General features: G+C 43.1%; 1 protein-coding gene across 1 annotated transcript in view; it reads left to right on the forward strand.

The window, feature by feature from the left end:
- The first annotated feature begins 396 nt into the window (after positions 1–396).
- Positions 397–17,528, forward strand: part of CAP2 (cyclase associated actin cytoskeleton regulatory protein 2) — a 163,954-nt gene continuing 146,822 nt past the window's right edge. Inside the window, exon 1 of the mRNA XM_040353764.1 lies at positions 397–714. The gene's annotated coding sequence lies outside the window, so the exon portion shown is untranslated. The remainder of the gene's footprint in view (positions 715–17,528) is intronic.

A 17,528-nucleotide genomic window follows, 5' to 3' on the forward strand; every position in this document is an offset into this window, starting at 1 on the left:
TTTTTTTTCTTTGTCTGAATTTCTCACTTCCTGTTCCTCCTCTGTAAGCTTGCCTCCATCTTCTGGCTGGGGGTTAGTCAGCCAGAACAGCTTACCGAGGAGGAACAGGAAGTGAGAAATTCAGACAAAGAAAACAAAGAAAAACAACATTTAGCAGGGAAATTGCAGGAAAAGGTAAGTGAACCAACAATGCACTAGCTTAAAGGAACCTATTTAGAAAATAAAAAATGAACCTTTACAACCCCTTTTTTAAATATCTTATTTTTCCATTGAATCAGAAGACAAAAAAGGGCTCTGAAATGGTCGGCGTATGCTTTTCGCACACAGGAAGCCAAGTGATTTGAAGGCAGTGTGCAGTTCTTGCAGTCGTCTCTGAGCTGTCACAAGCTTTTCCTCCCCATCTGCTTGGTGCTGACTGCACTGCACATACATGGTGGAGACTGAGGCAGCAGCTTGCTTTGTGTCCATCTCTCCATCCCTGTCCTCCTTCTCCCCACCCCTTCTGCCCTGCCTGCAGCCCCCACAACACTTGTCTTTATTTGGAGATGCCGGAAAGCACAGCCATCTCTCTGCTTCATGACTGACACACACAGGGATTGAACCGCAGCCTGTGTTTATGTGCCTCCTCCATCTCTCCTGCATCTGTGCTATTCCTTTGCCATAGCTAATACTGGCTTACAGCAGATCTGCATCAGCCCAGCCTTTAAAAAACAGGTAATATCATGTGTGGTGTGATTGTGGTGGCCTCATCAGGGATAAGGGGGTGTATGGGGGGGACTTTGATCTTGTTGGGGGCACTGGATGTTCTTCATGTTCAGGGTCAATACAAGTGACAGTTCCTATTATCGCCTCTGATAGACAGCATTAAGGTTCAAGTCATTAAGCGTGACCACTGGCTCCCTCCCCTCACGCCCCCCCTCCCTTTTTTTTCCCTCTTGCTGCCAAGGCCTCTTGAAATCCACATTGCAGTTTGATTTGTAGTTTATGAGGAATTATGTAGGCGCCTGGGGAAAAAGGGGGAATTGTTTTGTGCTCTGAGGATAATGATTGCGGGTATCTGTGATAACCTAATGCTGATACCGTAGCACTACGTCTACATTTGAGAAAGTTGGATTTGTTTACCTTGATGTTTTCTTTGTTATTTTATATTTGTGAATAATAAATGTCAGGCTGCGTGCACGCTATAGTAGGGGATGATGAACCCGCACAAAATCGTGCCATTATGTATTTATTCGTGACCCGTGCAAAAATATGCATCAGGCTTGCGGTCCTATTCATTGTTAATGGCAGCTCAAAAAGGTTCACGAGCTTTCTTCCACGTGCCACATGCAGGGCAGTCTATTGGGCTTCCCTAAGTGCGAAGCCTGACAACGTGCATAGCTCCCAACTGTCCCTGATTTTGAGGGACCGTCCCTGATTTGGAGCAATGTCCTCTTTCCCCCTCATTTATCCCTCATTTTGGTCTGATCCATATAGTTGTATATAAAATACACTTTTTATCTTTCAAAAAGTGTTTCCCAGTGCTAAACCTTTCATCCAATTTCTAAATTGCTGCATTTTTCTATTTTAAAAGGCAATATAAAGAAATATTATAGTGGTAAAAAAAGCACTTTGTTTTGTTGGTTATTTCCCCTTTAAGAGGGCGTGGCAGGGGGGTGTGTTCCATGCCTACATACGTTTGCTAGTAGGTGTCCCTCATTCCCATCTCAAAATTTTAAGAGGTATGCAACATGCGAAAATGTGTGTACTCGGAATGGACAACATAGTGACTTCATTTTAGAACCTGTTTTATTTCATGCAGTTTGTACTATATACTGGTGTTATATTTTAGCCGTGAGAAGAGCATGTGATCAGCATCACCCATTATTCTTAGACAGTACGCGGTCATGTACCACTTTTGGATTCTGTACGTATTGTTTGATATCTATAGTCGGGAGGTAACGCAGTTACTTTTTTTCTTTAATTTAATTTATGGATTTTTTTTTTGTAATTATTGGTGCTTTCATGAGCAAAACAAAGTGAGCACATTTAGAGAAAGCCTGTAGGGAAGAGAAAATAATTGTTAAAGGGTTTGTAAAGGAAATTTTTTTATCTTAATAGCTTCCTTTACCTTAATGCAGTGCTGTTTTCATGTCCTCATTGTTAGTTTTTGCTCTCAAGTTGCTGTAATTCTTCTCTGATCTCCACACTTCTTGGTTGTCTGTTTCCTGATAACCACAGTACTGGGAGCTTTCTCTCTGTGGTCACTAATCAAGGAGGTGTGATTACTGTGTGTCTAAAACCCCTCAGCACCAATCAGTTTCGTTTTCCAAACCATCACTGCCCTGTATTGGCTCTGTGGCTCTGTACATCAGAGAACCAGGGAACAACAGCAAAAACGAAACTAGAAACTACAGGTACATTATATGATTGATTTTTATCTATTTTTAATCATTTTTAAAAGGAATCAGTTAACTATTATGTCTCTATACCCTGTAAACAGTAATTTCAGAAAAAAAATGTTTTCCTTTACAACTCCTTTAAGCCTCATACACACGATCGGACTACCATCTGACTTTTTTGTGGATTTTGCTCCGAATGGGCGTTGGCCGTGAACTTGTTCTGCATACACACGGCAGGACATTTTCAGCCAACTTTCACCAAATCACATGGTTTTCCAGCTCTTTACCGCCACCCTTTGGGCAACTTCTGCTATTGTTGACTGATCTTTAGCATTGGTTCTGAGCATGCATGTTTGTACTTTGGACTTAAGTCTGATGGACTTGTGTACACATGATCGGATTATCCTCCATCGGACATTTGTTGTCAAAAAGTTTAAGGCCTCGTACACACGACCCGACATGTCCGATGAAAACAGTCCGCGGACCGTTTTCATCGGACATGTCTGCTGGCAGAATTTGGTCTGATGTGTGTACACACCATCAGACCAATTTCTCTGCGGACAGAAAACACAGTGACGTAGCGGCAACGATGACGCGGCGACGTGCGCGAACTCGGAAGTTCAATGCTTCCACGCATGCGTCGAATCACTTTGACGCATGCACGGGATTTCGGGCCAGCGGACATGTCCGATGAGTCGTATTGACCATCGGACATGTCCGACGGACAGCTTTCCAGCGGACATGTTTCTTAGCATGCTAAGAAACTTTTGTCCGCTGGAAACCTGTCCGCTCGGCCAGGAATCCGGTCCGCTAGGCCCTACACGCGGTCGGACATGTCCGCGGAAACTGGTCCGCGGACCAGTTTCAGCAGACATGTTCGGTTGTGTGTACAAGGCATTTGTCCGATGAAAAAGCAAAAACAGTTGTCCGATGGAGCATACAGACGGTCAGATTGTCCGATAAAACACGTCCATCAGATAATTGTTGTCAAAAAGTTTGATCGCGTGTATGGACCTTTAGAAAGGTCAAGGCCTAGGCTATCCTCATAGGGATCTGAAAATTAGGGCCGAAATGATACTTTTCTTTTGACATCCTCTGGTTTGCCAGGTGATACAGGCCATAGATAATATAAACAATTCAGATTTAGTGCCCATTTACAATGTTGTGTCACGTGATCTGATGTGCTAAAATGCAGAGTTCGTGGTTTCCTATACGGTAATAAAGATTGAGTCTGTTGCCACATCCTTAGTGCAGTGCAATGTGTTTAATAAAAATATGTCTGCCTTTTTTTGTCTTGGGAGGCCATTAGACCGGAATAGCAGAGCATTAAAATGTATTTATGTAAATAACACGTTTTGATTTGTTGGCAACAGGTAATAACAAGCCTTGGTCAATAGCATTGGAGATGCTCAATAATGCACACTGAGGTGGGGAAATGCGCCTGCCCAAAAAACACTCATATATCTAAATGGCTATAACAGGTGTTTTGAGGCAACAGGTATTAACAAGCTTTGGTCAATGGTTGTTAGCCCCATTCACTCTAAATTAAAAAATGGATTGAAGATACACATCAATGAACACTGAAGCCTCGTACACACGACCGAGAAACTCGACGGGCGAAACACATAGTTTTGCTCGTCGAGTTCCTTGTTAGGCTGTCGAGGATCTCGGCGAGCCAAATTTCTCCATTCCGTCAAGGAAAAATAAGACATGTTCTCTTTTTGGCTCGACAGGATCCTCGACAGTTTCCTCGTCGAAAAGTGTACACACGACCGGTTTCCTCGGCAAAAAAAAAAAAACAGCAAGTTTCTTGCTGGTTTTTGCCGAGAAACTCGGTTGTGTGTACGAGGCCTTATGCCTCGTACAGAAAAACTGCCAAGAGAGCTTTTGGCCGGGAAAACCGGCCATGTGTATGCTACCTCGCAGTTTTCTCGACAGGAAAACTTCTGGGAATCCCAGCGGGAAAATAGAGAACCTGCTCTCGATTTTCCCGTCGGGATTCCTGGCAGTTTTCCCAGGAATCCCGACGGGAAAATCGAGAGCAGGTTCTCTATTTTCCCGCTGGGATTCCCAGAAGTTTTCCTGTCGAGAAAACTGCGAGGTAGCATACACATGGCCGGTTTTCCCGGCAAAAGCTCTCCTCGCAGTTTTCCCGACAGGAAAACCTCACGTGAAAGTTACCGATCAGGTTCTCGGTTTTCCCGTTGGGATTCCCGGCGGACTTTATACCACCGGGAATCCCGGTCATGTGTATAGGACTTGAGGTGGGGAAAAGCACCTGCCCAAAAAAACACACCTCTACGCTCACTCCTATATCTAAATAGCTATAATATGTGTTTTGATGCAATGGCAACAGGTATTAACAAGCTTTGGATAATGGTTGTTATCCCCATCCGCTCTAAATTCACATCAATGCACACTGAGGTGGGAAAATACATCTGCCCAAAAAAATTCACCTCTGCACACAATCATACCTCTAAATGGCTATAACATGTGTTTTGATGCGTTGGTAACAGGTATTAACAAGCCTTGGTAAATGGCTGTTCACCCTACTCCAAATTCTAAATTCAAAAACACTCTAAAGGCGTATGTCAATGCATGTAAAGCAGGGGTCTCCAAACTTTCTAAAGAAAGGGCCAGTTAACCGTCTTTCAGACTTTAGGCGCCCAGCTGGTGCCCAGTGGGAGTAAATAATGCCAGATCTTAGATATTAGGGGGAAAATTGTTGGTGTCGTTAGGAGTAATAGTGCCCCATTTTTGTTGTCAGTGGAAGCAATTGTGCCCCATTGTTGGTATCAGTTGGAGGAATAGTGCCCCATTGTTGGTGTCAGCGGAAGGACTAGTGCCCCATTGTTGGTATCAGTTGTAGGAATAGTGCACCATTGTTGGTGTCAGTCGAAGGAATAGTGCCCCGTTGTTGGTGTCAGTGAAAGGAGTAGTGCCCCATTGTTGGCGTCAGTGACAGGAATTATGCCCCATTGTTAGTTTCAGTGGCAGGAAAAATACCTCAAGGGCCGGATAAAGGCAAAGGGTCGCAGTTTGGAAACCACTGATGTAGAGGAATGACAATGTACCTACCCAGTAAATTGCACCTTTACGTACATTCATAGCTCTAAGAAACCTGTTTTAAGAGATGTACATAAGCTACCATTAATGAGGTCTTCTGAGGATGATAGTTGCCTAGCTGGTACGCTGATTCTTAGGCTGCAACTAAAAAAGCAGAGAGATAGGGAATTATTTTAGACTTTTACCTGCTGTATGTTTGTTCTGGATCTGTGACTTAGTGACGGTTCACACAGGGGCAACGCGACTTTGTGCGCGACTTTGCGAGGCGACTTGGGGCAACTTACAAGGCGACTTCAAGTCGCCTCCAGGACAGGCGACTTTGGCTGTGGCCAATCAAACAACAATCAGCTCTGTGGGAGGGAGGGGTTTGCCTGAGAAAACAAGTTTCTCTTCCTGGAAAATTGTTTCAGTTAAGACAGGGGATCCGACTTGGAGGCGACTTCCATTGAAATCAATGGGTACAAGTCGCCTACAAGTCGCCTTGAAGTAGTACAAGAACCTTTCCTGAAGTCGGAGCGACTTCAGTAGTGTGCATTAAGACGGCTCTCATTGACTAACATGTCATTTGACACAGGTCGCGGTAGTGTGAACCGGCACTTAGTGGCACCTATAGTTCTCTAATGACATATTCTTTAAAATATACTGGCCAATTAACAATGTACTAGAGGTGCTTAAAATGATACACGTACTTGTTAATGATTAACTGGGTCCATAAACAATGTAACATTTTATAGACTCTGATCATACCTCAGTGCATAATTTTAGTGGCTTTCCTTTGGACTTCAAACTTGACATAGAAAATACACAGTTTATAAATATTGCAGGTATAAGCACTAAGAAGCCACCAAATGTGTCCACTGTCACCAGTAAATCCATTCATGATTACTCTGTCTTCGTAGTGCCCTCACGAGTAATTTTCTCTGTCTTCGTACTGCCCTCACGAGTAATTTTCTCTGTCTTCGTACTGCCCTCACGAGTAATTTTCTCTGTCTTCGTACTGCCCTCACAAGTCATTTTCTCTGTTTTCGTACTGCCCTCACAAGTCATTTTCTCTGTCTTCGTACTGCCCTTACGAGTAATTTTCTCTGTCTTCGTACTGCCCTTACGAGTAATTTTCTCTGTCTTCGTACTGCCCTCACGAGTAATTTTCTCTGTCTTCGTACTGCCCTCACGAGTAATTTTCTCTGTCTTCGTACTGCCCTCACGAGTAATTTTCTCTGTCTTCGTACTGCCCTCACGAGTAATTTTCTCTGTCTTCGTACTGCCCTCACGACTTTTTTGTTGGTTGCTTGGTTCCGGCATAGCTCAGCTTCCTACTTATGACTCTTAAAATTGACCAGCTCAACCTATATATTAGGTAGGAGAGAAGATAAACATCTTCAGCCTATTTTGTCCCGGCTACTTCAGAGAATTCCTTATGTATGAGAAAAGATGTGTGTAGGCGTTGTCTATACCAACCAATAATATTCCTTGTTTCATTTTCTTACCTCAGGTCACAAAATGAAAATGAAACCTGGCTGATATCTTCCCGAGCAGCAGCCCAGCCATCTATATTCAGACATTTTACATAAAAAATTTAGAGAATTACATTTGTCTATTTACATTTATTAATCTCTTTATGGAATACTTTTGTGAGGGACAGCATACCCTTGTGTTTTTAGATTTTAATTACTTTCTTGTTTTCCAAATATGCTGCTTCTAAATATTTTATTTATCAAATTATTTTCTACAATCTGTGCTGCTCCATTGCTTTTAGTTTCAATATCACAAAAAAAACTGAAGGGAAACCTGGGCTAGTCATGTGGGAACCCCACTGAACAAAACTCACTTCCCGCTTAATCTTTGATATGCTATCAGTTCGATGCTCCTTTCTTTCTCTCCCCCTATCTCTTTTCTTTCTTCCGGCTTTTCTCCCCTTCTTTTCCTCTCTTCCCCTCCTATTTTACCCCCCTTATGCTATGAAAGTTTACAGAAGGTTGTCTTTTATTATTTCCTCATTGAGGAGTTTTTTTACGGGTAATATGATCCAAGGCGATTTTCTCACCCTCCTAGGTAGAATTTGACGGAGGTTGGGTGCTGGAAACTCCTATCTGGGAAAGTTAGTTCCCATATGGGGTACCAGAGGACAGGGGGTTCCTTCACCCGACTGGCTGAGAATTTTCCAATTGCCTAACTCACGCCATGGTTCTCTTATCTCAGGTGAATTAATATTATACCTGTTTATGTGTACTAGTAGTTTTTCAATCTGTATGGTTTATATTATATTCTACCTTTGCTTTATAGATGGGGGGTTATTTACGAAAGGCAAATCCACTTTGCACTACAAGTTCACCAAAAGTGCATTTGGAAGTGCAGTCGCTGTAGATGCGAGGGGGACATGCAAGGAAAATAAAGAACAGCATTTTAGCTTGCACATGATTGGATGATAAAATCATTCAGGTTCCTCACTGACGCAAGTTTCTTCTGCAGGGCCCACTTATCCAGCACCGTACATTAACCCTCACCATCTGGTCGCCTCCACCCTGCTGGCCGGGCGATGGGAGTTGTCCACGTCACTCAGGCATGCAATGGACACCTAGAAGAAATAACCCAGAAGGAAGTAAACAGATTAGCAGGAGCTAGAAAGGCTTTTTTCCCCCACCCAGCAATCAGAGGGAGGGTACTCCCAGAATTTGGCTTTGGGGATCATACAGGCATCTGCAATTTTTTTTCCACAGGCTTTTTGTTGATATAGCTTAATTTTCAAAAGAAAATAAAACTGTGATTCTGCTGTTAGTGAATTCGCACACAAGCGGAGCAGTTTTCAGGGTTTTTTATATGAGCGTATTTGAGCGTTTTTGCGTATACACGCATTTTAAAAGCTTATTTAAAGTGTTTTAAATGTGTATTCAAGCTTCAGTCATTTTGTTTTAGCCAATGTAAAGTGCTAGGGCAGTGGTCTCTAAACTCTGGCCAGAGGGCCAGATGTGGCCCTTAGATTCCTTTTATCAGACCCATGGGACACTTTTACTCCCATTGATACCAGGCACTATTCCTTCTACGCCAACAACTGGACATAAATACATCATTCCTGTCACTGATATCAACAATAGCGCACTATTCCTATCACTGACCCCAACAATGGAGCACTATTCTTTTCACAGACACCAACTGCAGGGCCATTTACTTCCCTCTGATGCCAATGATGGGGCACTATTTCTTCCCCTGATACCAACGGGACACTATTCCTCCCACTGATACCAATGATGGTGCACTATTTCTTCCCCTGATACCAATGATGGGGCACTATTCCTCCTACTAATACCAACAATCATGCACTATTCCTCCCATTGACACCAAGGATGGAGTACTATTTCTTTGCCAAATGCCAACAATGGGGCAATATTCCTCCCATTAATACCAATGATGGGGCATTCTTTACACCCATTGATGCCAGGGAATTTTTGACTCCTAAGGGCCACAGTCCAGGCCCCCTCAAAGTCTGAAGGACAGTAAACCAGCCCTTTGTTCAGAAAGTTTGGAAACCGCTGCGCTAGGGGAAATAGACCAGTTCTTACTGGCTAAAATACACATAAAATACACTTTTCTAGGTGTTTCTATTGAAGTCTGAGACCAAACACATCCTGCCTAAAAAGTAGCTCATGAAGCATTTCAAGCATCATGCTTGATATAGGTATCCGAGTCCTCATACGTGAACAGTCACAAAATACATGGAATTTTGGCTGTTGAGCATTTTGGAGCTTGAAATGACAAGACTAATTGAGCACCCCTACCCGTACCCTTTGTTCGTCTCACCCCCTTGTAACCTTAAATGACGACACTGACAACTTCTTAGCCTTGAATGGACGTAGGGGTCGGCCACAGCTTTATTTTGTTAAAACATAACGTAACTTGTTAACCTTTATTAACCTTCTCATGGTTGATTACCAGGGGGAAGCAACCAGCCAGCCGCCGGCCTAAGCCGACGGGCATATTAGCCTTCCACCCCTCCTTTCCATAATTATTCTCCTGTACCGCCAGCTGTGACTTAAAATAGCCAATATAACCACTCACACATAAAAATGAAAAATAAAACAGGGCCTGCAAGGCCAACGACATATTCCCCGTAAAACATAGAAGTACAGCAAAACAGTCCAAAGTTTTCGTCCGCTTCTCTTTTTTTTTTTTTTTTAATGGTGGTAACAAAACTTAAAGAAAATTAACTCAATAACTCCAGACAGTAAGGGGCGGGAGGGCGGGGAGCTACTCTGCTGGCGCTGCTGCGGTAAGAGGAAGTGGGGAGGGGGGAGCATCCCTCCTATAAAGCTTCTGTCCCATCTCCAAGTACTCCCCCCTCCCCCTGCTCCCACAACTATTGGTCCCGTGCTGACCTATGGGAAGCCTCCATCCCCACGAGAGAGGGGGGAGGGAGTGAGGCTCACTTAACCCTCTCCTGGCTGTCCCTGCATCCTCACTTAGTCCGTGGCACCTAGCCCTAATTGGGCCGGTGCCAACCAAACTGTCAGGAGTGAATGGGGTCTTATTTTCTTTGGAAGCAGAATCTTGGGAGCTTGGCAGCCTTCTAATGTAACCACACAGAGTGTGTTTCTGGACTGTCAGCAATCGGGCTAAAATCTGACTTCAAGTCTTTGTTGTGATCTTTGAGAACTGAGAATAATTTACTTCACAGTACCTGCAGCTAAAGAGGTGACTTATTCACACAAACCCAACACAGGCCAAATAACAAGGCAAGGCACCAACCCCTGCTTTGTATAGGGTCAGTTTACACCAACATGCTGCCCTTCACTTGCTGGATGCAAGAATCACAACCCACTGCATAGAGTTTATTCAGGTGTATTTTAAAGGGCAAGCAGTGTGATGTGCTGTAACAATGCATTGCAGGGCAAAGTGCACAAAGCACACTGGCCCACCCTTAAATTCGGAAGAGGAATAGTTGCAGCTTGTACTCAAAAATGTTGGGGGAATGGCAAACCAACGCCACCACCCCTCCCGGTGGGAGAGTAGACCACCCCACCCCCATGGGGGGAAAGGACGGCCTCTTTACCTGCCCAGAATGACACTCAGATTTCCCCTGGCATTTTGGCCAATCGGAAAACAGGTCTCATGACCCGCTCCCTAATTGGCAGGGAGGAGATTCAGTGTGAAAATATTAATTCACTTTTGTCACACAACGGGGTGGACTCGGAGCGCAGTGCTCTGCACCCCAAGACCACAAGCCTGTACTTCAACCCCCCCTTCCATTGGAATCCATGCATCCGGCTTCCTGCATGTAGATTAGGGGGCCGGGCGCATTCATGGGGGGTGGTGCCCGTGCACCCTTAATGGACAGGCTGCCATTGGTGAGGAAGGAAGGTTTAGTACCATAAGTGAATTCGTTTTTACTAGATTGCTAAGTGCTGTAAAACTAAAAACTGGAATTTGCTGACTAGTGAGCACAGGGATGACCTCATTAGTGACTTGCTGTTTCTTCACTATGTAATGTTTTTGTTTAAACTGCATTTCTTTAATTCAGTGGAACAGGTAAGTGGTCGAGACCTGTCTCTGTGGTCCAGCAGGAGTATCAGGATTTGAAAACTGCCTGCGCAGTATTTTGTGAGGAGTGACAAGACACTGCCCCTTTTTTTCTACAGGCACCTTATTGGTTCAGCTTAGTTCAATGCAAGTTCTGTATATCCTTTATGTGCCATGAAATGAAATAGATGAAGCCTGTAAGCTTTGTCCTAATTGACTTAATGTGAAGGGCAGCAGGAACTCAAAGGCCATGATTGCACCAGCCTTATGAGCTTAAAGCAAAGGAAGGCCTAACAAATACTATTGTATAGACATCGGCAGATGCTCATACAGATCTTTTTTCATTTCTATGGGTATCTTATATGTGCACTATGCTATAGCCATTTAATGAACCTACATCATGAAAGAGACTCTATTAGTGCAGTCTCTATTCATACTTAACACATGGATATCACATTATTAGCATGTTGGTGTGAGCAGGGTCTCACAGTTTGCTTCACACTTTGAAGAACTTTGAATGAAATCCTGAGGCAGCATTGCCATGTTAATGCAACTAATTGGCGGATGGCGGCCCCATTCTTGGTTTCACACCTATTTTATACTGTAGTCATCCAAGAGTATTTCATAGCTAAAGGGGAACATAGACACTCTTCTCATCAGTGGATTCAAAGCAATGGGAATATAAATAAGTGATAGGTTTGGGAGAGTTTATAGCGGAGCTCCAGTCTGGGGAATAATAATTTAAAAGTCAGCAGCTACAAATACTGTAACTGCCGAATTTTAATATAAGGACACTTACCTGTCCAGGGAGCCCACAAAGTCGCCACCCCAAGCCGATCTGTCTGTTGACTTCGGGTGCAGGCATCGGCATTGCAAGTAAGGGAAACTGGCAGTGAAGCCTTCAGGCTTCACAGTCGGTTTCCTACTGCCAATGCTTGAGTCGCGCAGCGCTTTCTGAATGGTCTTGTTATCTTCTGGGACACCCACAGGTCCCAGGAGGCAGCGGGGGGATGGGGAAGGAGGAGGGCCGGATGCAATCGCAGAAGTGACATCCCTCACCGCGGCAATTATAGGATGGAATTCCCAAAGAAAAAAAACAAAGACAAGAAAAAAATATATAAAAAAACGAGTGGGTGTGGGATGGTGAGTTTGAGACCAAGTTGTCTTTTTGCCTTGAACTCCACTTTAATGAGCTGGATTTTAGAATAAATCCTTTTTTTTGCTATTTATATTTACAGTAATTGATAAATGATGCATAAATGATCACCTGATATTTGAAATGTCAGAACATCCAGTAATTCATTCAGGGTTATTGTATTTGGAAATGAATTGTCAGGCCCCGTACACACGTCCGAGGAACTCGACGGGCAAAACTCATCGTTTTGCTCGTCAAGTTCTGTGTGAAGCCGCTGAGGATCTCGGCGAGCCAACTTTCCTCATTGAACAACGAGGAAATTGAGAACATGTTCTCTATTTGGCCCGACGAGTTCCTCGACGGCTTCCTCAGCGAAAAGTGTACACACGACCGAGTTTCTCGGCAGAATACGGCTTCGATCGAGTTTCTGGCTGAATTCTGTCGAGAAACTCGGTCGTGTGTACGGGGCCTAAGAAGCAGATCTTGTCATTCTAAAGAAAAGTACTGTGTGTTCGGTTCTATGAATGTAGACAGTCAAAAATAACTGACCATGATATGACCATAATATTATTACGCTGTTAGAGTATATTTCAATTCGTTTTACAAATTACAAGGGTAAAAAGGAAATTCTTATTCCCAGCCATCTATAATGGAGGGAAAGTCCTGATCCTCAGACCCCAAAGGAGCGAGGATTATAGAGAGGCGTTTTTCTTTGTCTAAACACAGGTAGTATTGGGCATTTTACTGTGGGTATGGGTCACTATCAAGAAAAATATTTTCTGATAACTACATTAAATTGATAGAATACAACATAATAATTTGTTTCTTTATTTTGCATGCCTTTTATTTATGTTTTTCGCCACATTTACATGCAGATCAAGCTGTCCAGCAACCGTGACAGTAATAGGAGTTGGAACAAGCCACATAAAACTGTTAGGGGTGTTCGAGCAGTTGCAACAAACTTTTTTTTAAGAGAATTTATTCTTGAACTAAATAAAAAAAAAAAATTAAAAAGAATCCATGCAGGCGTTCCTTTATTACAGAACAGATGTGTCTGTTCTGCAAAAAAATAAACTTGCCCGCTTGCAAACTTCTTTGGAATGTACACTGCACTGCACTGCACACCAGCAACACAGGATACATTCTTGGCACACCTTGGTGCCAGAATGAATAAACTCCCCTACTGCACGCAGGTGTACGGGAGTTTATTCAGTTACCTTATTACCCGCCAGCCAATCAAAATGGCTGAAGACCCATCATCCAGAAGAAGATGAAGAGAGGATGTCTTTGCATGTAAGTTTGGAGTTTGCATGTAAAGTTTGCATGTAAACCATGGAGTTTAGGCAGGGTTGCTCCTCACAAATTTACTTGCCAGGAATAATTATCCTAGTTGATTGTTAGAGATTTCTCCCTAAGTTTGGCTTGGTTGCACTTTTCTCAACGCAAGATCAGATTATGGGTATATGGAGCATCTCAATCAATGGGCAGGGGTTTTCTTGAATCCCTTGACCTGCTGGGAGAACCTATATATATTTGGGTGGAGTCAGGTGATCTGTATGGCACGTCTCGCTTCTAGTCTGTCTGAGGGGCCTATCCAGAAGCAAGAGAGCAGTGCAGGGTTGGGACTACGGCTTCCAGCCAAAAGTAACGGTTCTGCCAGCCAGAGAACCTGCCATGGTCAGAGGTAGAGGGGAAGAAGTCGCCAGTAAGGGACCATCGGCCTTATTATCAGGGACCACAGTGAGTAACTGAAGCAAGTACCGGAGCAGCAATTTCACCAACCGGGGACAGTGAAGAATTGGAAAACTTCAGTGGGTATCAAGCCAGGGACCCATCCTGCGGAGGTGACACTTGTAGAGCAGCCTTGGGTGTCAAGTCAGGGACCAAGCAGGCCAGTGGGGTGAAGCTTGAGAGGTATCTTGAGTGCCAAGCTAGGGACCCAGCAGAGAAGTGAGGGTAAAGCTTGAAAAAGATACTGTCGTGAAAATTGGAGAAGCTCAAGGGATTCAGTGGCAGTGAATCCGTGGGTCTAGTGAGAGACCGAGAACTTAGTGGGCTGAAGAACTACAAGAAATGATTGTAATGAAAGTGAAAGAATTGTTACGCTTTGCGTTAGGAACTTTTAAAGACTGTTGCCATAGGAGATAGCATTTCTGCACATGCAGATGTGGCATCTTGCTGGATGCCTTTCCCTGCATGACTGTCCTCCTATTGAAGTCTTGGAGTCTGCCAATTAATCTTGCAACTACCTAAGGGTTTCCTGACCCTATACCTTTCGCCCCCAAAAAGTTTGTTAAGAGAAATAAACTTTCTTTTGCATTCAAGAAGTGTCTGGCGCCCAATAACTTGTAATACTCTGCACCCAGCATGCCTCACAACCCACTACATACAGAAGGATGTCAGCTATCCCTGGCTCTGGAGGTTCTCATTAGATTAAGGGAGGCCTGGGACCTTGCTACATAATTGTGGAGTGCAATATAAATTTAGCATCAGAAATAAAAATAAACCAAACATTACACTAAACATGATCATAACACATACACTTTTCAGAATACAATATTGTTTGCAATAGTTATCCTGCAAAAGGTGTTGCAGCTTTAATTTAGTATACAGGATTTTTTTTCTAGAAATCAGAGTAGTAGCATATCTGTATTTGAACTAGAGATGAATGTTGAAAATATGGACTGGCTGTTCACAACCCTATATAGCCTGGAATGTGTTGGTGAAATAAATGTGTTTGTTTGGTTTTTATTACTGTTAATTTGCTGTTGGAAACTCTAGTTAGCCGCACATGCTGCAAAGCTATTGTCTCTGTGTAAGTAAATGAGGAGTATTGTTGATATGAGCAAAGTGGTTAGTAACATAAGAAGGCAATTGAGACAGAGGTTACAGCAGAGATTTAAAACCTGTACACACGATCAGAAAATCATATGAAAAATACCGCTTTCAAAGCGATCTGCGATAATCTGATCGTTAGTACACGGCTCTCGAGAGTCAATCACGACAATTCTACAAAATTATCTGATGGGACAAGCACAAAAAAATTTCACATTCAACCAGTACAGTTGTCATTCGAAAATGCAGTAGAAACACACTACAACATCACTTCCAAATTTTTATTCTGTTGTACAGGAATTGTTGTAAAACGTAAATTCTTCATTTTCGATATGAGACTAGCATGCAAAAAAAAAAAAAACGATCATTCGTAGGATAATCTTATTTAGCTGGATTCACGTAGGGCGGCGTATGGTTTAGCCGGCGTAGCGTATCGTATTTACGCTACGCCGCCGTAAGTTAGAGAGGCAAGTGCTTTATTCACAAAGCACTTGCATCCTAAGTTCCGGCGGCGTAGCGTAAATGTGCCGGCCTAAGCGCGGCTAATTCAAATTGTGAGTGGGTGGGCGTGTTTTATGCAAATGATTCGTGACCCGACGTGATTGACGTTTTTTTACGAACGGCGCATGCGCCGTCCGTGGACATATGCCAGTGCGCATGCTCCAAATTACGCCGCAAAGACTTATTGGTTTGGACGTGAACGTAAATTACGCCCAGCCCCATTCACGGACGACTTACGCAAACAACGTAAAAATTTCAAAATTCGACGCGGGACCAATGTCCATACTTAACATTGGCTAGGCCAGCTTTTTGTTGGACTAACTTTACACCTAAAAACGCCTTACGTAAACGGCGTATCTTTACTGCGACGGGCAAGCGTACGTTCGTGAATAGGCGTATCTCGCTGATTTACGCATTCTAGGCGTAAATCAGCGTACACGCCCCTAGCGGCCGGCGTAAATAGTCAGCTAAGATACGACGGCGACCGCTGTCGTATCTTAGCTACATTTAAGTGTATCTCAATTTGAGAATACACTTAAATGTACGATGGCGTAGATTCAGAGTTACGACGGCGTATCTACTTATACGCCGGCTTAACTCTTTCTGAATCTGGCTAATTGTGTGTACCAGGTCATATGTACCAGGCATTACAGGTACACTTCGAGGCTAGTGATGTTACAAAACATTTTATTTAACCCAAGCAATGCACAATTATCTTTGTATATTCTATTCTTACTGTTTTTAATTGCACATGTAAACCGTATACAGAGCAGATCCTGTAAAGCATAGAGGCTTATAGGAGCCAAACAATGAAATTCATGAGCTGGGGTATTTTTTGTGTGTGAGATTATAAAACGAAGTTCTAGTGTGTGAAAGCCTACTGTGTATGTGAAAGCTGGATTTACTGTATGACAGTTCCCAAATGGTAGTGACAGGCTCAACACCTTAGTGCTGGCCATAAAGCTTTTAGATGCATTTATCTGCAACCCAGGATGCCCAAAGTTGTTCGCGAATAGGGATTTGCGTAGAATGACGTCACCGTCGTAAGCATTGGCTTGTTCCGGTTTCATTTCAAGCATGCGCACTGGGATACCCCCACAGATGGCGCATGCGGCGTTAAAAAAAAACGTTGTTTACGTCGGGAACACAACGTATTTACATAAAACACGCCCCCATCACATCAATTTGAATTGCGTGCCCTTACGCCGCCAAAGATACACTACGCCGCCATAACTTACGGCGCGCATTCTTTGAGGATTAAAAAAATATGTAAATTACGGCGGTGTAGTGTATCTTAGATACGCTACGCCCGACGGAAATATGCGCCGATGTACGTGGATCTGCCCCACTTTATAATTTATGTTTGCGGTTGGTTGCTTTTGTGTGTTTATATTGGAAATTGGAGTATTTTTTAAAATGATCATTGTTTTTAAAAATGATTAGTGAGCTGGTAATAATAGTTATCTATTTCCTAGCTTATACTGGGTTCTCTTGAATTTCATCTATACACTTAGAATTTGTCCATGACCTACTCAGCAGACTTCTGTGTCTGTTTAGTATACAGTGAGAACAATTCTATTCTTACAGTACCGTGTATGAATGAGAGAGACAGTGCTCGTGTCCTAATTAATAATTCAAACAAAGAGGATTCATACAAGATTCAGTAATGTGTGCGCAGACTACACCTCTAAAGTAAAATGAAGACTGGGTGACCATCTTCTGTTTCCTCTAAAACTGCTACTAAGCCATCTACTACATGGTTTTTAAAACTGCATAGAACACAGATAGCCCGGCCTCCAGCTCTACAATGGAAGTCAATTAAAGTGACTCTAAACTCTCTTGGTGAATTTCTAGTGTGCTTTGGAACATTATTTTATTGAAAAATCTATTTCTCGTCCGTTTTCAACTTTTGGACAGATGGCCTCATATTCACATCAAACATACATTGGTATGATACTGAATTCATAGTGACTCAATGTCAGCAATCTGCCCAGGTTCCCAACAAGAAAAATTACCAGTTAGTAGTATTTTTTGTCCTTCTGTCTTATGTATTCACAATAAAAACGTGACATAAGGTCCTTACGGTTCCCTAATCTATC

Source organism: Rana temporaria, chromosome 5 (assembly GCF_905171775.1).
Source record: "Rana temporaria chromosome 5, aRanTem1.1, whole genome shotgun sequence".
In the NCBI taxonomy this organism is placed as follows: domain Eukaryota; kingdom Metazoa; phylum Chordata; class Amphibia; order Anura; family Ranidae; genus Rana; species Rana temporaria.